The following is a 24,370-nucleotide window of genomic DNA, read 5'->3' as shown; positions in this document are numbered from 1 at the left end:
CCCTGGTGGTCCAGTGCTTAAGACTCTGTGCTCCCAATGCAAGGGGCCTGGGTTCAATCCCTGGTCAGATCAATGTCATGTCCCCCGTACCTCCCTTAAGGCAAGTACAAGAGAGGCTTAGAAATGACAGATGCCAGAGAGACGAAGGGAAGATGATCAATCTTCACGAATCCCCTACTATGTGCCAGCCCTGCGGAGAGCTTACCAAGCATTTAATATCATTCACTCGGGTGGTTTTTAGCCCTGCCGGCACGTAAGAACCATCCAGGGAGATTTTTAAAAGCTACAGGAGGCCCAGGACTCGACCGCAGAGAATCTGGATCAGTTGGCCTTGGCAGAGCCCTGACAAAGGTCTGTTTCAGAAGCACCTCAGCTGATTCTATTATGAGACTGGCGTTAAGAATCAACTGGTTGACTCTTTGTAACAACCTTCCAAGGGCGACACTATTTGCACCTGCATTTTCGAGATGATGAAACGGAGGCTCAGAAAGGCTAAGAAACTAAGCCAGGGCTGCACAGCCAGCACGTGACGGAGCTGGGATCCATGCCCGGGAGTGTCTGACTCCAGCTGTGGTGCTCTTTCTACTGCCGAGGTGGCCAGGGTGAGCTGGCCCTCTGGACACCTGCAGTCTCACCGCTGATGGCCCTCGGTCACGTAGACCTGGGAATGATCGATGCCATCGGAGTCCAAGTGGCCTCTCTCTAAACACTCCTCCCCAGAGGAACGAGCTTTGGGGATTCTACCTTGCACAACTCAGGCTGGACTCTTAAACACTGAAGTGATGATGGAGGCGGACTGGAACAAGAGTGGGAGATGAATCCAGTATCTGGAATTTATCCTTGTCTCTTTTCTGATCCCAATAATATCCTTTTCCAATATCCTCCTCAACTGTACTTCTAGAGAAGGAGGAAGCATGCAGGTTCCTACAAGGGGTCTCAGCTTCCCAAGGGGGAAAGGGACCACTTAGTCTTCCTGTCTCTTTATTGCTTTAATTAGCTGTTTGGTGACCTGACAGTCTCTTTGATCCACATCCAGCGTTGGTCTGTGAAATATGGGGGATGTCAGCCTGTTGAACAAGGGTCAGCCAGACTGTCAATACTGCCGTCCATCAGGCTGGTCCAGGCTGGGTGCCGACCTGCAATGAGATGATTGAGCCATCTGTCCTCTCCCCCTGGCCAAAGTGTTGGTGGCGTGTGGAGCACAGCTGAGGTGACAGTGTCGAGGCCATTGGGCGGCTGACTTCAAACCAGAGGCCCAGGGCAGCAAACAACAGGGAGAAAACAGAGGAAGCACGGTCCAAGTTAAACTACAGGAGAGCCAGAGGAAGATGGAAAGTCAACAAGTCAGGACAAGCGGAGGATCTCTGGGACACCCAGTGGGTGGTGGGACCTACGGTTAACCCTGTCTGCACTGTTGGCTTATGGGAGCACAGAAATTTCCCCTGTTTACCAAATTATAATGGTATGCAACACACAGAGAGAAACAAAAAACGTAAGGTTTGAGACAACTAAAACATCACTGTACTCTAATAGTGTGACATGGCTAAAAAATGCATCAAAATGACCTGTGGATGCATTAATAAAGGTATACTGAGTGCAGTAAAGGAGGCGATTCATTCATTTCCCAAGTATTAATCGAGCATCTATTACGTGCCATGGATTATTCAAGTTGCTGGAGATAGTATAGTAAACAAACAAACACCCCCCCACACACACACACACAAATCCTTGCTCTCATGGAGCTTTCAAGGTAATGGAAACAGATATTAAAAGAATAATTATTAAATTGTATTGTATTTTACGTCTCCCTCCCCACCCTCCCTATCCCACCCCTCTAGGTGGTCACAGAGCACCAAGCTGACCTCCCTGTGCTATGTGGCTGCTTCCCACTAGCTATCTATTTTACATTTGGTAGTGTATATAAGTCCATGACACTCTCTCACTTCGTCCCAGCTTACCCTTCCCCCTCCCCGTGTCCTCAGGTCCATTCTCTACATCTGCGTCTTTATTCCTGTCCTGCCCCTAGGCTCTTCAGAACCTTTTTTTTTAGATTCCATATATATGTGTTAGAGGGAGGAGATATGGGGATATATGTATATGTATAGCTGATTCACTTCGTTATAAAGCAGAAACTAACACACCATTGTAAAGCAATTATACTCCAATAAAGATGTTAAAATTTTTTATTGTATTTTAAAATGTGCAATAAAGAAACATAACAGAAAAGAAGGTCTACGGAGTTGGGAAGGGATATGCAATTTTAAATGGGCTTATAAGAAAAGATGTCTATAAGAAGGTGACACTTGAGTAAAAGTCCTGAAAGAGTTGAAAGAACAAGAGAAAGAGTGCACAGGTATCTATGAGAAGGGCCTTCCAGGCAAAGGGAACAGCCAGTGCAAAGGCCCTGAGGTGGGAGTGCATGTGGAATATTTGACGAATTGCAAGGAGGCTATTGAAAGTAGAGTGGAGTGAAATGAGGGAGGGGCCAGTGAGACATGCAGCTGGAGAAATAATGCAGGCCAGGGTCTGTAGGGTCTTGTGGACCAGGGAGCAGACGTTAGCTTCCATTCTGAGTGAGGCAGAGAGTTGTGGGAGGGTTTTGGCTAGAGGAGTGACATGATCTGACGTAGGTTTCAAGAGGATCCTTCTGGCTGCTTTTTGGAGAATAGAATGTAAGAGGTCGAGGTAGAAGCTGGGAGACCAGTTAGGAAGTTTCTAGGTGGGCTTCCCTAAAGTGAGATGGCTTGAAGAATATCTATATCTATATCTATCCCGTCTATCTCTATTTCTCTCTACATGCACTATATATATATAACTATGTAAATACAATGGATAGATTAGATAGGTAGGTAGATGATAGACTTCACATATATAGAGAAGTATTTATATAGTGTTTATTTGGAGATCGATCTATTGATAGATTGATAGACGTATAGACAGAGTGATAGATCAATAGACAGATCAATCTATATATGCAAAAAAAAAAGAGAGAGAGAGCGAGAACCAGAAATTCCCATGTGTGAGGAGATAAAATAAGAGGAAAAAAAAAAATCCAGAGGAAGGGAAGCAGGGATTGTGCCAGGAACACAGGTTAATGAGTTTGGTCTTGTTCTGTGAGCACAGAGGAGCCATGGAAGGTGTTAGAGCGAGGGAGTGTCATGATCAGACTGATTTCAGAATGAACCCTCTGGCTGCAAAGCAGAGGAGGTGTTTGTGGGGACCATTGGGAAGGCTTTGGCTGCTGTCCAGGGGAGGCCTCAATGGCCTGGTGGTGGTGAGGATGGAGAGGAGTGAGCAGATCTTACCTGGGTCCAAATATAAAATTGAGGGGAGTTGATAAGATGATGGTGGTCTGAAGTTATTCTGCCGGCTGTGATGTAGTCACACTGTGCTCTTTGTGGTAGCAGAACCCACCAGACCCTTCCAACCCTCATCCCAACCCCCTCTCCACTCACATGCTTCTCTCCACCTGTCCCTGGCCTCTTTTATCTCCCTTTCGCCCTGATCCCCTTTCAAGACTAAGCTCTTATTCCTCCTCCATGAAGACTCACCTGACACCACTACACTGGTTTCCTCCCTAGCGCGGCTTGCCCTTCTCAGATCCCTTTTGCACACTGTACTGATTGCTCTCAGGGTTGCCACACAAGGTTGTGCAGGTCGCACACTGCAGAAATGGTCTGGCCAAAGTAGCAGATGGGGTCTGAGATCCGTTGATCTGTCCAATCTTGACTTCTCAGACAAGGCACTTTTTCTTTTTTTCATTCAACAAATGTTTATTGAGCATCTACTATGTGCAAAGGTGTTTTTTTTTTTTGTGGGGAGCAACTTTTTCTAATTCAAAGAAAGCATGGCGCTGACTGCTCTCCAATGTCTGCCACACTGAACTGTAGTTATCCATGCTCTGTCCAGCTCTCTCAGACTTAGTTCATTTCTCCATCCCTAGCACTTAACACACAGTATCTGAGGGTTTCTTGAATCAATAGATGAGTGGATGGATGTACAGATGGATGGATAGAAGAAAGGAAATTTTTCTTTCCAGCAGGATAAATCAATCAACATAGGAAAATAATAATTAACTTATAAAAAAATAATTAACTTATGTCAAAAGGCTCATTAACATCTCCCCCCCCACACACACACCCGCCACACCTCCAGGGGTATCTTGTCAAGATACCATCATTCCTCCACACCAGAGACCAGGAGGTGACAAACCTTTTTTCTTAAAGGGCCAGAGAGCACTCAGCTCTGCTGTTGTGTATGAAAGCAGCCGTAGACAATGCATAAGTGAATGGGTGTGACTGTGTGCCAATAAAACTTTATTTTCAAAAACACGCACCAGATAGTTTGCCTACCCCTGGGCTAGATCTCTGCCTCACCAAGAGCTTCTCCCTTGATTCGTTTCTTCCCAAGAGCTTCCTGTCTCTATGCCCAGTTTGTAATGATATATGATGATGATGATAGTGATATTAACAGTTATTGGGAACATTTATTGTATGTTTGCCCTGCATCAGGCTCTGGCCTAAGCCCTTTCTACGTATTATTTCAATTAATTCCCTCAACCACCCTACCAGGTCCTAATTCTATCCCTCAGCCCAGTGAAGGAACTAGCACGAGGAGAGAAAGCAGCCCAATGTCACTTGAGTTTAATTGGCAAAGCAGACACTCCGACCACTGAGGCTGGGAAACTAACCTCTAGCCTCCACATATCAGTATAATGATGTTAGTAGTAGGAGTAGCAATAGCCGCATTTGCGGAAGGCGTACTCTGTTCCAAGCACCTGTTCAGTGCAGTACAATGATTTCTCTGAATTTTCTCAGCCGTACCGTAATGTTAGCATCCTGTTGCCATAGCTACTCAGGGTCACCCAGCAACACGGCTGGATTTATAGGTACTTTCTGCACCATGTCCTATGCAGATGCTCAGAACTTTCTAGAAAATGGACTGTTTGACTCGATGGCCTCACTCCCCTGATGTCACTCTGGGTCCCGAATTTCTTCCTCCCTGCACAGGCTGTGCCTTTGGACTCCATGGGTGCCTTTTATCTTATCGGGCCCTTTCCCCTCACTTTGCTAGCTGTCACGTTTGTTATTCTAGGATAAACTTTCGGCCAATGTAGCACATACTTTGGGGTCAGTGCCCTGTGTTAGCCCAAGGATAGTTCAAATATTTGTGGCCTTGTCAACCTCCGTCTCACTGGACGTGTGTCGTGGTGGGGCAGGAGGGGCATTTCGCTTCTGGAGACCAGGGTGAGCCAGTGTGCGGTGGGCGAGAGGCCCTTCGTGGCAGACCACGGAAGGCAGGTGGTAAATACACCAGTTCTTGGCTCCAGGTTGTAAGAGGGTGGCTGTCAAGAAGAAAGAGGGAAGGTAGTGTTGATTGAATATCTCCTCTATGCCTGGTGCTTTCACGTGCCTTGCAATATGTGATCTTCACTAATGCACTTTAAAAAAGGGATTTTAATGCATTGACCAGAAAACTGAGACTGAGAGAGTTGAATGGCTACAACAGGGGTTCTTAATATTGCATGAGTATGAGACTCTGGCAGTATGGTGAAGTCTAGGAGCTCCTTCTCAGAGCAGTGCTTTAAAATCCGTAATGTAAAATACCTAGGGGGAATTCCCTGGGGGTCCAGTGGTTAGGACGCTGCGCTTCCCCTACAGGGGGCATGGGTTCGCTCCCTGGTTGGGGAACTAAGATCCTGCATGCCTCAGAATGGCCAAAAAATAAAAAAATAAAAAAAAAAATTTAAAAATTAACAAAAATACGTAGGATTACAGAGGAAACCCACTTCAAACGGAAAGAAAGATACAGTGATATTTGTGTTTCTTTATCAACTCTTGAAATAAGTCATAGCAGCAGTTCTAATAACAACCCGGACAGCAGAAGTGTCGTGAGACTAAGGGATGGTAAATTCTCTGTGACTCTCGTAAGGTGACGTGCCAATATCTGTGATTTCTATTGGTGACCAAGTGGCAGGGACTGCCGATCCTGGCACACATCTGTTACCTGCAATCATAATGGAAAGAAATGCTCAGTTTCGGTTCAAGGTTAGTGACAACAAAGGTGTGATATATTTTCCTGCTGGCCAAGTTCAAAGAAGCTCTGAATTCTAGCATGGAGCCCTTGGGGGTCTGGGGCCCCAGTGTGAGGACCCTTGAGCTGGTGAGGAGTGGGTTGGGGGAAGGGCAGCCCGCTGTGCCAGGCTCCAGAGACACCCTTGACCACAGCGAGGTTCTCGTCACGAAACCCTCAGCTCCCCACGTTGCATCCTTTGGCTTTGTCTCCATGTGACCAGTGGCTGAGAGGGCAGAATGGAGTGCCTGCCTTTGAAGCCTTGGGCTCCCTTTGATGTACAGATTCCACCAAGGTCCTTCCTGGAGTTGGGCAAGTCTCAGCCGCCCACTTTGCTTCCTCCCTTTGGGAACACTCCCTAAACGGTCCAAAGACCTCTCTCACCCTGTTTCTATTAGCTTTTTGTTTTTGTTCCTTGGGAAGGGTAAACTGGTGGCCCAGTGGGCTGGACATGGACTTTTAGACAGAACTTGAGAATTTGAAGAAGGGATCATTTTTAGGTAGCCTTCATTTCAGACCAGGCCCTGGCTGCCCAGGGGTTAGGACTTCACCTTCCAATGCAGGGGGTGCAGGTTCGATCCCTGGTCGGGGAGCTAAGATCCCACATGCCTCACGGCCAAAAAATCAAAACATAAAACAGAAGCAATATTGTAACAATTTCAATAAAGACTTTAAAAATGGTCCACATCAAAAAAATATTTAAAACAAAAGAACAGAAGAAACACGGTCATACTTAGTGAAGTAAGTCAGACAGAGAAAGAGGAATATTGCTTATATGCAGAATCTATAAAAAATGATACAAAAGAACTTATTTATAAAACAGAAACAGATTCACAGACTCAGAGAACGAACTTATGATGGTTATGGGGTGGGGAGAAGGGTGGGGGGAGGGATAGTTAGGGAGTTTGGGATTGACATATACACACTGCTATATTTAAAATGGATAACCAACAAGGACCTCCTGTGTAGCACACAGAGCTCTGCTCAGTATTCTGTAACAATCTAGTTGGGAAAAGAATTTAAAAAAGAATAGATGCATGTATATGTATAACCGAATCATTTTGTTGTACACCTGAAACTAACACAACATTGTAAATCGACTATGTAATGTAAGATAAAAAGTTAAAAACTAAAAATCATGGCACATAGGAAAAAAAAAAGAAACAGAGGGGCCATGTTTAAGGAAAATCGAAATACGATAAAAAGGTAGCTGCACGACGGTTCAGCCATCAGGGATCTTGGACGTATGCAGGTTTGAGCTGAAAGTCCTTACTGGGTAGGTGACTTTGGGGAAGTCACGAAAACTTTCTAAACGTCTCTTCATTGATGGGGACACTGAGGCAGTCTCAGAGAAGCTAAGTAACTTGATCGAGGCCCCATAGCTATAAGATGATGCTGGGATTAGAACGCAGGTCTATCTGATTATAGAGACAATGAGGGACTGAGGAAAGAAGGGAGGCAGCCCCTTGGCCCCAGCAAGAGCAATAATAATAACCAAAACAACAAAGTCCCTTAGGAAGCGTGGACTTCATGCCGGGCACTGAGGATTCGCATGTGTTTTCTTGAATCTTCCCAATGGCACCGCAAGATAGGGATGATGCCCCACTTTCTACCAATAAGAAGCCTAAGGTCAGAGAGGTGATGTGACTTTTCCAAAGACACACAGCCCTGGATGGCAGAACCCAGGTCTGGCTGAGCCAGAGCCCTTTCTTCAACCAGTCTCCAGAAACCAAATCCCTGAGGTCTTTCTTGGAATCAGGGAACTGTTATTTCCAAGGCAGGACTCTATAAACGGTTCCACGCTGAACGGACTGACAGTAGCAATTGGTCCCCTGGGATCAAAGTCAACACTGGCTACGCTGAAGATATGGCGTGAGGGAAGGGACCCTGAATTTTGGAACAAGCTGAAGAAGGAGGAAGCCATGGAGGGCCTGCAGTTCCTTGGAAGAAGCAGCTGTTTGGTAACCTAGCAGGCTTTCCAGGGCTGGCCGGGGCTGTAGGGATGACACGAGACTGTGGCTTATGTCCAAGCTGACCTGAAAGCTGCGAGATGGGATGGCTGCTGCCCGAGATATTCTCTGACAGAAAGCCACTAGCATCGTAGAAACATGGCAGTATCTCCAGCACCACCTTCCTGTTTCCAAAACTCTACAAACTTGAGCTCAGGACCCCAGCATGATGCTCCCATGGCATCAGGCTTAGGGGCTGACATTCCAGGCAAGGGGCTGAGTCTTGCCTCTTTCCCCTGGACTCCTTTGCAACCCAGAGCTCACATCTGCAGCCCATCTGGCTGGGCTGAGAAGCCCAGGCCACCGTCAGGGGAAAGGAAGTCTCTCTGTGGGTATTTCAGTCCTGACCCGGACAACCTCACGCCCTCCTCCCAGGCCAAGATCCGTGGAGAAACTCAATCCAATGGGCTGCTTGTCAGAGAAGCTTCTGGCCTTGACTTTCAGATTCCTGAGTCATCTCTCCTTGGGCCCACACTCCGCCTGACTTCCTTGCAGGGCCCTTTGATGAACAGATGAGATAATGGACACGCTTTGAAAGAGATAAAAGAGCAAACGAAAGGTTGTGCTGGCCACGGCAATGGGTGCGTCGGGTTGGTTAAACCTTGGACTTGGGCAAGGCTGTCCAAGGGCAAAGACTACTCCCAATCTCTGCATCTCTAGGACAGCCGGCTTGCACAGTGAGCCCTCCCCGCACCCCCTTAGAGAGTGATGCAACTCACCAGCCATTAGAACACGTTACATCCATCAGCCAAGGGAATCATCGCAACAGTCGTGAGCAAGGGGTATGAATTTACCCCACTTTACGGACGAAAAGACTGAGGCAAGGAGAATTCAAACATGCCCAAGATTATACAGCTGCTTGGGACCGACCCAGGATTTCAACCCAGACCTCATTCCAAACTCCAACAAAACACAAGGGGTTTAGTTAAGATGTCTTCAGCTAGAATGAAATATAACACATCAGTAGGAGCAAGAAACATGGGGTTTTGCAAAAACGTCCCTCCCAGCTCCTCCAAATCTGCAGAAAAGATGACTTTTTCCCTTCAGTGCAGCTGGGAGTCCCACTGGAGGGAGATGAGAGATCGTAGGATTGCACAGTTGGAAGGGAACTTAATGGCCATGTAGGGCCAGCATCCCCTCCACTATGGTGGTGCCAAGAGGCTATCAGCCAATGCTTAGACACTTGCAGAGACGAGGAACTTATTCCTGCCTAATCTATTCTCACACAGCTCACTGTTATCTAGTACTTCTTTGGGCAAATGGACAGAATCTGTTGAAATAGAAAATGTGTTCTTTCTACTCTCCAGAGACGCACGAGGAAGTAGGTACACATGTAGCCACAGCTCCACTGTGAGAGCAAAACATTTGAATCAACCTATATGTCCCCCAGTAGGGGAGTGGATGCATACAATGTAATATATTCCTTTGACGGAGCATTATATAGTCACGAAAAAAGAGTACACTAAGCACTAAGTCTAAGCATCTCTCTATGGATAAATCTCAGAAACACAACAATGAATGAAAAGAGCTGGCTGCTAAGTGTTTTACACCGTCTACATAGTGCTATGCGTGTTTAAAAAAATCAACACAAACAAGATGTACATTTTCTATGGGAAATATATGTGTGCAAAGGTATAAGAAAGGGCTGTGGAGGTAATTAACAAGCTGACAGCAGTGGTTGTCCCTGGCTGGGAGGGGAGAGAAAAAGACTCTAAATGTATTTGTAGCATTGAATGATGTGCTTAAGGACGGTATATTACTGTATAGTTTAGATAGTTCACATTTATTTGAAAGTCTTTAGAGAGAAGTTCTTCTTATTACATTGTACTGGAATGTGCCCTATCTCAAGCTTCTTCAGTTGGCCCTATCTTTTTTTTCCCCCTGAAAATATGTGACGGTGGGGTTTACATTTTTCCTGGATCAGACCCCACCATTCCTACAACCTTGATCCTTTGCCCATTTCCAAGCTCCTTATTTGCCATGTTTTCCCCCTGTTCATGTTCCTATTTCTCTTCCTTCCCTCCCTCTATCCTTCCCTTCCTCTCTCCCTCCCTCTTATGCGCTCTGAAATTAAAAAATTAAAAAACAAAACAAAACAGAAAGAAGGAAATAGGATCCACCCATATTCCTACCATCCAGAATTAGCTATTACGAACCCGTTGGTATATTTTCTAACTATCCCTTTTTTATATTCACACATTTTTAATTAATAATACATGAATTCCTAGTTCTTAAATAAATTGGAGCATCTCAGTACGGTTAAATTCCCCCTTGTGCCCCCAGCCCTGCCCCCACACACATACTATTATGAAATCGAATATATACTCCATTTAAATATGATTTTTACATACTTATGTATGAATCCTGAAAAATATAGAAGGTCTCTTCGGTCTCTTTTAATTTCTTAAATGGGGTACGAATCACTTCATGACTGGAATGTTCTCTCCCTGTCAAGTTTTTGAGAAATCTCCCTGTAGACGCTTAGAGCTCAGGTTCATCTACTTTGCTCTGTGTCTTACAACACATGCGAGCACGTTACCTGTATCCAGTCCCTTGCTGGTGGGCATCTAAGTTGATACCAATCTCTTCTATCACAAATAATTCCATAATAGACATACTTGTATATGTCTCCTTGTGCATGAGTGTGTTTCTCCAAGGGTGATCACCCCCTCCTTGAGAAGTGACATGCAGCCTTTCCCCTAATAAACAAGGGTGTCCAGCATTGAATCCAATCTTCTAAATGTGGTCCAATCAGAGCAGTCAGTGAAGATTTATTGGATAACTTATGTGCCACTGTTCTAGGCATAGAGAATACAAAACAAACATTATCCCCTGCCTACTTAGAGTTTATCCAGAGGCCAACAGTAAGCAAATATTCCAGGCTGTTAGGTAAGCATAAATGTGCAGTATTCTGTGAAGAAGAATGGGGCAATGGGAGCAATGACAGGGGACCCAGCCCAGCCCAGGCCCAGGGAGGGCTTCCTGGAGGAGGTGACATTTAGTTGTGTTCCAAAGGACGGATGGGTGGAGAACGGGATGGTAGGTAAACATTTCAGCAGAGGAGACCTAGAAGCAAATGTGAACAAGATGAGTCTGTTCCTACCTCAGGACCTTTGCACTTGCTATGCCCTCTGGTTGAAATACTTCTCACCCGGTTTCTTTGTAAGATCCTGGAAGCTTTGTGACTCCCCCACATTTGTGATCTGTGTGACCCTGGCTGTCTCCTTACATTGATTAGTCCTATAGCCCGACCGCCCAATGTCCCTTCTTTGATTCCTGCAAGGAAGAGAAAGGAGGGGAAGGCTGCTCTGGCTTGGCCACTAGGCCTGGTCAGGAGAACCTGTGTTAAAGCACACAAGGCTCACAGCTTCAAGCATGGACTTTGGAGCCAGACTGCTTGGATTCACAGCCCAGGCTTTTCAGTTTCCAGCTGTGTGACCTCCAGCGAGCGAACTTCCATCTCGAGCAGGCTCTAAAATAGGGATAAAAATACTCTGCAAGACTCAGAATTCTAGTGAGGATGAAATGAGGACATGCATGTAAAGCGCTAAGCACAGGGCCCTGAAAATAGTGAACAACTCAATCAGTGGTAGCAAAAATAATAACAGTACCAGTAATAATGTGTGGCCACTGCTTGGGAGAGCAAGAGGAAGCAGACAGGCTCCCTGGGAATGGAAAGGGAGAATGTCCCAAGCCAGCGCTCCAGACTGTCCCCAGAGACAGAAGGGGGCAGTTACTGAGTGACTGATGGCTTCAAGCCTCCGCCACATTTCCTGGAAGCCTTTAGCCTTGAACCCAAGGGTGTCTCTCCAGCTGGACCGTGGGTGTGGAGCTAAGCAAATACACCATCACTGATCAGCCCCTGTGGTCCGGATGCTTCCCCAGAGGCTTGGTTGTGAGTGAGTGGGAGGTCCCCTCGGGATCTTGTCAGCTATGCCTGCAGAAGAGGCCAGAAAAGGAGGGTAGGGGTGGGACACATCTCAGCCTTGTTCTGTGGGGCCTCTGGCCTCTGTTGCCGGGCGTGGACGCTTTCTAACTCCTGACAGGTGTGGGCAGGCAGAGTCAGTATGGTGGGTCCTTGGGACCTGTAAACCAATAGTAAAAAGTTTACCGTTATTGCACTTGAAATAAATACATCAATGCACTGTACTAATCATAGCTTTTCTTGCTAAAAATGACCCGCAACTCTGCGGCGTGAGTCCGATTTAACCCCCATTTTCTAGAGTGGGGAAACTGAGGTTCAGAGAGGTGAAGTCACTTACTCAAGACCAGCTTTGTCAGCTGCAAACCCAGGCTCTTCTCAGTTAGGTGGTCAGCACGATCCTCATTCTTCCCCTGTCTGCCACTTAGCAGCTAAGATCTTGGACAAGGAACTTAACACTTGTGTGCCTTGGTTTCCTGGGCTGTACTGTGACATGGAGAAAATGCCTCTGAGAGTTGTCAAGGGGACTGAAACAAGTTGGTGGATGTCCAGGGCTCATGGCAGTACCTGGCTTTTGCCATGACAGTGCAGCTACAGGTTATTCTAACGATGAGGACAGTTTTTCTCCTTGGTGTTCGTTGCTCCTTTGTATTTCTCCATTTTTTGCATGTCCTCTTCCAGAGGTGGACTTCCTTCCCTGGATTTGCATTTTGATAAAGAGTCTTCTGGAAACGGGAGAAACTGTGTGTTTCCCTAGAGAGACAAGGGGCATCCTGGTACTCCGCCCCAGGGTCCCCACCCCCAGGAACATGGGATGGGAGTTGCTCACAGGGGCTCGGTCAGCCAGTCTGGACTTTAACTCCCTGCAGCCATCAGGGGCAAGATGGAGCTGCAGGCCCTTCAGAGAAGGTCAGCCTGGTGGCCTCCGAGCTGGGAGACCAGCAGAAAGACTCCGGGTGGGGGGGGGGCAGTGAACTGAGAGCTCCCACCAGAGTTAAATGAGGTCTTCTTTGGGACCACCCAGAAACACACCAGCCTCATCTCAAAGACCCAAGGCCTTGGAAGCGAAGATTCATCTCCCTTCTGCCACTGAAGAGACCTGAGGGGCCTCTTTCTGGGCCGACTTCCTGCCTGGGACCTCTCCAGACTTTGTCGCCTTCAACCCTGGCTGCCTAGCTCCCTCTTTCCAATATCCGCTCCCTCCATGCCCCTCTGCCCTCGGCCCCGCCCCGGATCCTGGCAACATCCTGTTCTTCCCCTGAACTGAACTCCCCCTCCAGCTTCCCAGTGTGATAGGAATCTTAAATAAACGCTTCCTGTCTCTTGTCCACCTTATCTCCCATTCCTCCCGAATGGCTGAGGTTCAAGAACCACAGGCAGCCTTGCACTCCCTGCTAATTTTAAACCTGCCCTCAGAGGCTCTCTCCCCTTCCTTCTTAAGGTTCCGGGAAAGGCCAGGAGGTGTCAGAGGTCCCTGTCGATCCACTGAGTCAGCAGAGGCTGAAGGCATCCTTCTTAAGTTCCCAGGGAGGGAGTCTGGAGCTGGGGATCCTGGGCGAGGCCATTCTGCAGCGCCTGTCCCAGCGAGGAGTAGATGCTGTGTGCTGTGGAGAGAGTAGGTGCTTAGATACTGTGACACTAAGGAGATGCTTAGTAGATGCTGTGTGCTGCGGGGAGTAGGGGTTTCGATTTAAATCCAGGTCTGCCTAAGTCCAAACCCTTCCTTTTTGCAAAACATTGAGCTGTCTTTGGAAAAACATCAAGGAAGTCTTGTAGCCTAGATTACGGGAAGTGACCTTGGCCACTATAATTAACTACAAGTGTCCCGAAGTCTTCGCGTACCATGCCCTTTTATAGACCCCCCATTATTGACAGCCCCTTCTTCCCCTTCTCAATCACGCCACCATTCTGCGAAACTGACAAACCCCTTCTTTTTCTTCCTGCTCAGACTGTTCGCCCACTTCTCTTCCTCAGCTGTCCTCAGCATGAGCATGTCTCAGGGCTCACCCTCTGTTCACCCCTCAGCTGTTCACGTGCCTCTTCCCCAATCCTCAGAGCCATCAACACCCGTACGTGTCTTCTCACATCTACACCTCAAGGTTGGAATGTCCAAAATGGAGCTTCTCACCTTCCCCCAAACCTGCCCTTGCCTCTCAGTTCTGCAGCTCAGCCACTCAATCAAACTAGAACAGTCGCAGGGTCCTGTTCAACTTCATCTCCTTCTGTGCTCTCCCCATCTCACCAGTCATTCAGTTCTGTGACTCCTGCTTCCCATGGAATCCCCCAGCTCATCCTGGTACTCCATCCCAAGGAGTGCAGCCCGTGCAAGCGAAGGAGCGGGTAAATGGCGGTGCGCCTACGGCTTTTGGAAACCAGCCCCGGGCTGGTACCTCGTGTGCCTCTCATTGATCCCTGTGCACACACAACACACAAAGCCGTGGGTTCTTGTTTATGTAGCTGTCTTCTAGTGCTAGGGATATTTTAGAATCCAAATTGTTACAGCTTCATGGATTTTACACTGTCGTAAGTGCAAACAAACTCTTTCTTCACCATACCATTATATACTTGTGTGTGTGTGTGTGTGTGTGTGTGTGTGTGTGTGTGTGTGTATGTATTTGTAACTTTCCCTTCCATCCTTATTCCCCTAACCACCCCATATACAGAATCTACAAGCTGTGGACAATTCCACAAGACGTTTCTGCCTCCCACACCCCAAACTTGCTTCCTTAACTAGGTCATGCTTAGTGTTATTTCCACAGCTCATCATTCGTTTGCTGGAAGACTAGTTACCTCATCTGAAAGTCGAACAAACGTAGATATTAACCGGAGAAGACCACTGGGAGGATTAAATAAGGATCCGTCTGCAGAGCACTTAGCTTGTCCCTGGCACATAGAAGCATCTAGTACATTCCAGTACTACTGTTATCATTATTACAAGGAAAAGAGATATTTTCTTGTTATCACGTTCTTTCTGGGTCATGTCCTTAAAATTTCACTTCTTGATAAATTATTACAGACAGCTAAGACAGAGCAGTTCCCTTTTAAGCCTGAGGACGAGCCGTGCCTCCCTAATTAGCAGCCACTGGGGACACCAGTGTCTGTCCTCTTGCTGTTTACATTAACAGCTTTCATTAATCACACGTAAGATAATAGACATCGCCATCCCACGACACCATGTGTTAAAAAAAATACTCCATTGTGTCTGAATAGACGTCTGTACCCTCAGAGAAAATGTTCAGAACTGAATGTATTTAAGCATCCCTTTCTTCATATTCTCTTTTAGTTGAACAGTGCCTCATTGAAAAAATGTAAGAAATGGGGAACTAACTTGAATTGTGTTTCCATGATGTGACAGTGACTTAACCAATGTTAACTAACTTGATTTATACAAACAGCAACAGTCCTCTTTTGAGTTGGTTCTACCAGTTGGGAAATTGAGGCTCAGGGAGACTAAGCCACCTGTCCAAGTGCACAGAGCTGGTCGCTCCCGGTACAAAGCGATAGGCACGGTGGTGAAGCGGTGGTATGTGGGGATTAAATAAAATAACCCAGGTAAGGTGCTTAAAACTGAATCGACCACGCAGGACACGCTATGGATGTGCTAGTGATTTGCTCAGCAAATTAAATCAATTTTGGACATTTTCACAAGTCTTTTTCTTAACAGTCACGTAGTATTCTAAGGCAGGGGTCAGCAAATTATGACTCGCTGGCTAAATGCAGCCCCCTGCCGGTTTTTGTAAATAAAGTTTTATTGGCACACAGCCACACCTGTTCATTTACACATTGTCTACGGCCTCTTTGACAATACAACGGCAGAGTCGAGGAGTTGCACCAAACGAGCTCTATGTCCCCAGACGAGCTCTATGTCCCCAAAAGCCTAAAATATTTACTACCTGGCTCTTTACAAATATTTTGCTGACCTACCTTCTAAAGGTTAATAGCACCTATTGATATACATTCAGGTTGAGTCTCATTTTTTAATTTTTTTAATTGAAGTATACTCAATTTACACTATAAGTTTCAGGTGTACAACATAGTGATTCACAATTTTTAAAGGTTACACTCCATTTCTAGTTATTATAAAATATTGGCTGTATTTCCTGTGCTGTACAGTATCTCCCTGTAGCTTATTTATTTTGCTATTATCTCTGTATCCATGTATTTTTTTTTTTTTTTTTTTTTTTTTTTTTTTTTTTTGCGGTACGCGGGCCTCTCACTGTTGTGGCCTCTCCCGTTGCAGAGCACAGGCTCTGGACGCGCAGGCTCAGCGGCCATGGCTCACGGGCCCAGCCGCTCCGCGGCTTGTGGGATCTTCCCAGACCGGGGCACGAACCCGTGTCCCCTGCATCGGCAGGCGGACTCTCAACCGCTGCGCCACCAGGGAAGCCCCTGTATCCGTGTATTTTTGTACATTGATGCCGATATGTCTGTAGGTGCTGGATGGCTGAGGCAACTAAAGAGTAGGAAGCTTCTGAGAGCAAAGGGTATGAAAAGGCATCTCCACAGAACAGGCTGCTGACCTCCGCTGTTCGGAGAGGAGAGCTATAGCTGTGAGTCAGATTCAGAGCTTTCGAAGTTCTTCACTCAGAGCTGCAGTGATTCCAACACAAAATCAGAGCAACTCAGAATCCCTTTGACTACAGTTCCATCAAAGTTGTGTGCAGTGATTCAGCAGCAGACATTTTTCATGGGCCTGTGTTGGGCCAGGTGCCATGCCAGGCAATAGGGATAAGAAACTCAGAGAACTTAAATTTTAGTGCAGTGAGTTTTAAAGGTGTTTAAGTCTTGAAGTTATTTGAAAACTCAGAAAAGCTATGGAGCACCTATCCCTCAAGTTGCACATTTGTGTAAAATTTTGCAAAAGGTTTCCAGGGATTGGCAACTTCCCTTGAAGCCCTTCCATTGACTTTCTTAAGTTCTTGGGTTAAGAATCCCTCATCTATAGGGAGAGACTGACCCATAAGGAATCAAATAGTATAAAGTATCATAAATGGTGTATTTGAGGTATATACAAACTAGAATGTGTGTACATGGAGTGAGATAATCAGCATTGCGTTGTGGCAGAGCATGGAGTTGGGAACGTCAGGGAAGGGACCTCATAGGAATTGGGACTTGAAGGATGTGTAGGAGTTCTCTGGATTGTCTAGAAAGAGGAGAGGCAATTTCATTAAGGAAAAATCAATTACGGTAAGAGGAACTCTGAGAATATCCTAATGTTGATGCCCAGAAGTTTGGACAATTTCTGGTTTGTCAACTGACTCTGGAAAACGAGGGCAAATGTCTTAACCACAGTGTTTCCTCCCATCTCTCCAGCCCCCCCATGGCCGCCTCAAGTGAGGACCAGAACAGCACTCACTGACTTTTTAAAGTTGTCTGAAGTCCACAGACAAAAGCCTCCGTGTTAATAAAACATCATCACGAATGCCAAAAAGGGCCAATTCTCTGGTTTCACATTTCATGACTACAGTTGTTGTTTTTTTTTTCCCCACAGCCTGCTTGATCAGAGCCGTAGGAGCAATTTGGATGTCTTTCTTTTTGTTCCGTTCTTGAGAGCTAGTAATTGAGTTAGGAAGAGGTTAAGAAGTCTTCTTGCTCATGCCACCTCTTTGAAGTGCATGTGTGTCTGCTTGTGTGTGTGCGTACACTCTTTCTGAAAACTCGAGTGCCCTGGGTCATTGAATTTGGGAACATGAAGACATTGAGAGCTGGTTCCAAAGGTGTGACTCCTAGGTTACTGGTAAAGCGTTTGGACGCCCTGGTTCAAATCCTATCTCAACCACTGTAGTCGTTTCCTAGGACTTCTGTAACAGACTCCCACCAACCAGGCTGCTTAATACAACAGACAGTCTCTCCCTGTTCTAGAGTGCAGAAGGATGAAATCACCGTGTTGGCAAGGGTTGGTTCCTTCTGGAGGCTCTTCAGGAGCATCTCTTTCATGCCTCTCTCGTAGCTTCTGGTGGTTGCCGGCAATCCTTGGCCTATGGACACATCACTCCAGTCTCCGCTTCCATCTGTGCGCCCCTCTGCGTGTCTGCTTCTCAAACCTCCCCCCGCTTATCTCTTTGTAATTACACCAGTCATTGGATTTAGGCACCTCCCACCCCCTGCCCCCGTAAATCCAGAGTAATCCCATCTTGAGATCTTTAATTCCACTTGCAAAAAATCCTATTTCCAAATAAGGTCACATTCACAGGTTCTGGGTGGACATGTCTTTTGGGGGCCACTATTCACCCCACAACGTCCTCCCCGAGCATCCTTCGGTATGTTCCTTACCCAGTGCTGAGTCTTAGCAGTGACCTCATCTGGAATTCGTGGCCTCTCATAGAACCTCAATTCAGAGAATAAGAAAACGCACATAAAAGCCTCTGCACCGGACTTCTCTGGTGGCGCAGTGGTTAAGAATCCGCCTGCCAATGCAGGGCACACGGGTTTGAGCCCTGGTCCGGGAAGATCCCACATGCTGCGGAGCAACTAAGCCCCTGCGACACAACGACTGAGCCCGCGTGCCACAACTACTGAAGCCCACGCACCAAGAGCCCATGCTCCGCAACAAGAGAAGCCACCACAATAAGAAGCCCACGCACCGCAACGAAGAGTAGCCCCGGCTCGCCACAACTAGAGAAAGCCCGCGCGCAGCAACGAAGACCCAACGCAGCCAAAACAAAACAAAACAAAACCCTCTGCACTAAGCCTCGCACACTCAATGCACACACACAAAAGGGCAACGCTTTATTGGTAGTAGCAAGAATGATATCAGTGTCACTGTCTCTCAGCCAGGAACTCTGACATACGGAGGGCGGGGCAGTGCAACCTCAAACATCTGGATAACAAGACTGTGGTGCTTTCCAACTCAGGCTATCTGGCATCCCGTAGACCCCAGAAACAGATGACAGAATGTCAGGATGATTGACTGCCCTCTTCCCTTTCCCCCAGACATTGGCAGGTTGTCTGAGCCTAAACGTCATGGACGTTTGCCACTGAAGACACACACACTTGTTTTCCCAGAGTCAGTTGCCAGTGGTTCCCGTGGACCATAGGATTCGGTGGCTGTCCCAGGATGTGTCAGGTACATACATAGTGTAGAGACCCATCAAGGTCTGTTACTCAAATGGAATGGCTGGGAAGTGTCACAGATGTTGGAGGTCACACATTACTATGGGTTTGAATCTCAGTAGAGCTCCCTGGGAGCTGAGTGACATCGAGCAAATCATTTTACCCCTTTGAGCCTCACCTTCCTCACCCTTCACCTGGAACCAATCCCAACGTTATTCTGATGATTAACTAAAATCACATATATAATTTATATATACTGCAAGAGCTCAATAAGGTTTGCCATTTTTATTGTTAATCATTATTCGTAATAAACCATAAAGTGTATCGGTTCGGATGACTCCCACGAAAGGACAGTTGATTCAGTATCCCTCCAGTAGTGTTTCGCTTGGCAAGTGAATTGACATTTCCAAATCACTTGTTGCTGGAAAACACAGGTTCAAATTCTAATTCCCTCTCTTCCCACTTATGTAACTTCATGTCTTTGGAGCCTCAGTTACTGCCTGTATAGAAAGGGGATGCTCCTGCTATGAAACAAGGTTACTCTGGGGGCTCAAACAAAAGGCTATGTGCTTATGTGTTCAGTCAACAATGATTTACTGAGTCCCGATGATGTTTCAGGTTATGAAAGGTGTGGGAGAGAGATGACAGTGAACAAGGCACAATTTGTTCTTGCTGTCAGAAAGCTTATAGTTTAGAAGGAGAGTGTATTGTAAGCAATCATGAAATGTACAAAGGTAATAGTTTCTTATTCTCATTCATAATTATTATGCCTTTCCCTCTCACAGCTGATACACGTTGGTGGAATAAGTTTAACAAAGCGTACTTAAATTTGGCCCGATTTCGGGAAGTCAGTCCTTGTGTTCCACTGGACAGAGGGTGTAGTGGGCCAAGATTTTCTTCTGCATCCTAGTCACGCTTGCCTGCCACCTCTCATCCAATGGCAGCATGTGTGATCCCAGGGCCATTTTAGAGATGCTAGAAAATGGTTTTCAAACTCAGAGGTTTGCTTTGTAGGAATCTGGGCTTCTGGGTTTCAAAAACGGAATCCCTCTGAATTACACTGTTAAAAATGGTTAAAATGGTTAAATGTTGTAATATGTATCTGAATTTCATTCCTTTTCACGGCTGAATAATATTCCATTATGTGTATAGACCACATCTTCTTTATCCATTCATCTGCTGATGGACACTTAGGCTGTCACCATCTTTTGACTGCTCTAAATAAGGCTGCAATGGACATTGGTGCCCAGGTATCTCTTTCGGTCTCTGTTTTCAGTTCTTCTGGGTGTGGAAGGGAGCAGAAGTGCTGGGTCATATGGTAATTCTATATTTAGCATTTTGAGGAACTGGCAAACTGTTTTCCACAGTTGCTGCACTATTTTGTATTCCCACCAGCAGTGTGCAAGGGTTCCAGCGTCTCCACATCCTGTCTCACACTTGTTATTGCCCCCGCAGTTTTGTAAAATTATAGCCATTCTAGAAGGTGTGAAGTGGTAGCTCATTGCAGTTTTGATTTGCGTGTCTCGGATGACTAATGACATTGAGTATCGTTTCCTGTGCTTACTGGTCATTTGTTATGTTCTTTGGAGAAATGGCTAGTCAAGTTCTTTGCCCATTTAAAAATCGGGTTATCTTTTTATTACATTTTAGGAGTTCTTTTTATAATCTGGATACTACCCCCTTAGCAGATGTGATTTGCAAATATTTTCTCCCTCCTCGTAGGTTGTCTTTTCACTTTCCTGATAACGTCTGTTGTTGCACAAAAGTTGTTTAATTTTGATAAGGTCCAATTTATTTTTCTCCTGTTGCCCATGCTTTTGATATCATATGTAAGAATCCGTTGTCAAATTCAAGGTCACGAAGATTTACTCCTCCGCTTTCTTCTAAGAGACGTATGGTCTTAGCTCATACATTGACGTCATTGCTCCATCTTCCTCGGTTCTTCACTCTTAAGCAGGGTCTCATAGATAATCAACAAGGACTTACTAAATAGCACAGGGAACTCTACTCAGTGCTCTGTAATAACCTATATGGGAAAACAATCTGAAAAAGAATAGGTACGTGTATATGTATAACTAAATCACTTCGCTGTATACCTGAAACTAACACAACATTGTAAATCAACGGTACTCCAATATAAAATAAAAAATTAACAAAAAAGAAGGCTCTCAATCTTGGGGTCATGCAAATGAGAATAAGCATCTAAGAGCGAGTTTCTCCTTCAGTTTTTCACCCTAGGTGCCTCACAGACCTTCCTCAGGGGAGCCCGGCAGGCGGCAAGTCCCTCACAGGGAGTTGAAGAGGAGAGAAGTCTCACTGGGTTGGCTTGACTAGTGGGCCCAAGATAATAGACTCATGATGGGCCTGGGATGTGCCAGAGCCCTCTTGTGGTCTCAAGGGTGGCGTGGAAGTAACTAAGGAAGAAGATAGCAGGGCTCAGATAAGCCCCGATAATGGGACTTTGCAGAAGTGATGTTTAGGGACTGGTCTAGAAGGCGTGACAGGCACTGAGAACACCTCACCATTTGCTGCAATGGTTGAATGACAGTGGCTGAGGAGCGAGTGTGGCCCCCATGATTAGGTGTCTGCCTAGAGAGTCTGCAGATCTCAGCCATCACCCCAGAGAAGTGTGGCCTAAGAAAGCCCTGAATTGCCTGTAATTGGCTTCAATGAATAGACAAAGCTTTTGCGACCAGTGGGATCTACATAGGAATTAAGTTCCATTGTAGACGAAGAAAGAGCCATTGTGGTGTGAGATCACACCATTGCCAAAGATGATCTCCATATGTGAACAGAACACAGGAAGGTGATATGTTTTGCCTCAATTTCATTTCATATTTCACGTCACTCATCTCTCCAGGAAGAGAGAACTCTTTTCTAGCCTATATTTCCATTTACAGGGACACTCTGGGCAAGCAAAATGTTTACAAAGAGGCAGAAATCTCTAGAGGGTGGCTGTTACCTAGGGGTGATTTTTTATCATCTGGGGGGACATTTGACAATGCCTGGAGGGGTTTTTGCTTGTCAAAACTGGGGAGGAGGTACCTGTGGCATCTAGCGGTAGGGACCGGGGGTGCTGCTGAACATCCTGTAATGTACAGGGCAGCCCTCCACGACAAAACCCATTCCACCATGTCAGTAGTGGAGAGGTGGAGGAGCCCTGGTGTACCGTGATACATGTCGTGCTCTCTGGGCAGACAGGATGTAACACAACATCACACTTTTCCTGCAGCACATCATCATGTTGCAGAAAGAGCACCAGGTTGTGAGATGTCAGGCTCAGATGTCTCTGACTAGCTGCAAGCCTGGGAAGACCACTCCGACACCAAGAAAGATTCATTTCCACATTGTAACGTGTGAGCCCTGCCCTGCCTTCCTCTCAGAGGCTGAAATGAAAGCTGTAAACTGTGAAATTCCACAGTGCATCTTACAATAGTTAGCAATGGTGAGAATGAGCTGGCTGTTGAAATAACAGAGGAAAATTCTCTGAAGTCTTCCAAACACTCCAGCAGGAGCCCAATATCCCAGCCCAGTGGCTGCTATAACAAACAGCACCAAATGTTAGTGGTTTAACACCATAATAATTTACATCTTGATATGAAGATGCAATAATCCAACCTGATTGCGTGACTTCTCTAGGTGATTCTTAATGAGTAGCAGCTCAGAGGCTCCAGTGCCCATTTGCCTTCCTTCCTTCTTTCCTTCCTTTCTTCCCTCCTTTAGACCCTCCATCCTGAGATTCTTGAAGTACCTTGCTTCTACTTTCACAGATGGTGAGAGAGAGCATGGAGGTTCATGAGGGAAGTTTTCTCGGGGGACAGACTTAGAGGTGGTGGGTATCACCTCTTCTTGTTTTCCATTGGCCAGACCTCAAATCACATGACCCCACTTGACCACAGAGGAGGCTGGGAAATGTAGTCAAACTGCGCTGAGGACAAAAGGAAAATGGATTTGGTGAGCACAGAGTAGCTTCTGCCCCAGCATCCTTTTATTTTTTCACCAACACAAATATATGCAGATTTGGTCTGGGTAGGGTTCCAAATCATGGACATTTGGGAGTTCATCTTCCATAAGCAACATATACTCCTCTTGAGGATGTTACACCTCCTCCAGGTCTGAGTATAAAGGGCATCAGCCCCAGATCTTGTTTTGACTGAGTGCAATTCTCTTCTTTCATTCAGCAAGGTCTTATGGGATACCTGCTGCCTGCCAGATGCTGTGAGTACAGCGGTGAAGAGGCAGAAAAGAAAATCCCTGTCCTTATGGCGCTTGCATTCTAGCTGGGGGAGATAGTGAATAAGCACATTAGAAACAAACAAACAAGCAAACAAATTAGTAGGCTGTTCTTAGAGCATGCAGCAGATATTAGCCTGCCTTTGCTGTAAGAGGATTTGGACCAAGTATCCGTGTCTAAGTCAACTGAGCAGGGCCAATCAGATTTTTCTCTTTGGAATTTGAAGTGGAGATTTAGAGATGCTAAAACGTTCACAGTTCTGGAGGCCAGAAGTCCAATGTCAAGGTGTCAGCAGGTTTGGTTTCTTCTGAAGATTCTCTCCTTGGCGTGCACATGACCATCCTCTTGCTATGTGTTCAAATGGTCATCTCTTCATGCTCATGCATCTCCGGTGTCCTCTTCCCTTCTTATAAGGACACCAGTCCAATTGGATTAGGGTCTTACCTTACCAGCCTTACCTTAATTACCTCCTTAAAGATCTTATTCCTAAATACTGTGACATTCTGAGGTACTGTGGGCTGGGACTTCAACATATGAATGTTTTAGTGGGAACGGTTTCAGTCCGTAATGCCTGACCAGCTCTTCTGTCCTCCTGTTCTGTGAGAATGCTGCTTTCCTTACACTCAGTCTTCATATTTTTAACTGAGTACATTTGGTTGCTCTCTGCTCCTCTCAATTGAAAAATCCCTGCCTATTTCTTCCTCCACCTGTGTTGTACTCATCGCTCATTTATTCTGCCACAAACATGACTTGTCATATATTTTGGGACACTCCCAGGGACACAAAGATGAACAAGACTTGGTTGGTGTCTTCGAGTTGGTGTTGCAAGCTCTGTCAATTGCAGGCTGCAAATTTCCAGTAATAATTAATTTTGACAACTTAGGCATGTACGGTCTTAGACCACATCATCTGCTAACTTGGCAAGGGTCTCTCCAGAGAGAGTGTTTTCTCTTGACTTGGGAACAGATGACATGGCACTGGGTAGGTCTATGGTTTGGGCATTGAGTAAGAATCACATACACATAGAGTTTGGAAAGGTGCAGTTTCACAAAGGGAGATTTCAATTTGCTATGTCCTACT

Source organism: Tursiops truncatus, chromosome 13, assembly GCF_011762595.2.
Source record: "Tursiops truncatus isolate mTurTru1 chromosome 13, mTurTru1.mat.Y, whole genome shotgun sequence".
In the NCBI taxonomy this organism is placed as follows: Eukaryota; Metazoa; Chordata; class Mammalia; order Artiodactyla; family Delphinidae; genus Tursiops; species Tursiops truncatus.
Note: the sequence above shows the minus strand (reverse complement) of the source record.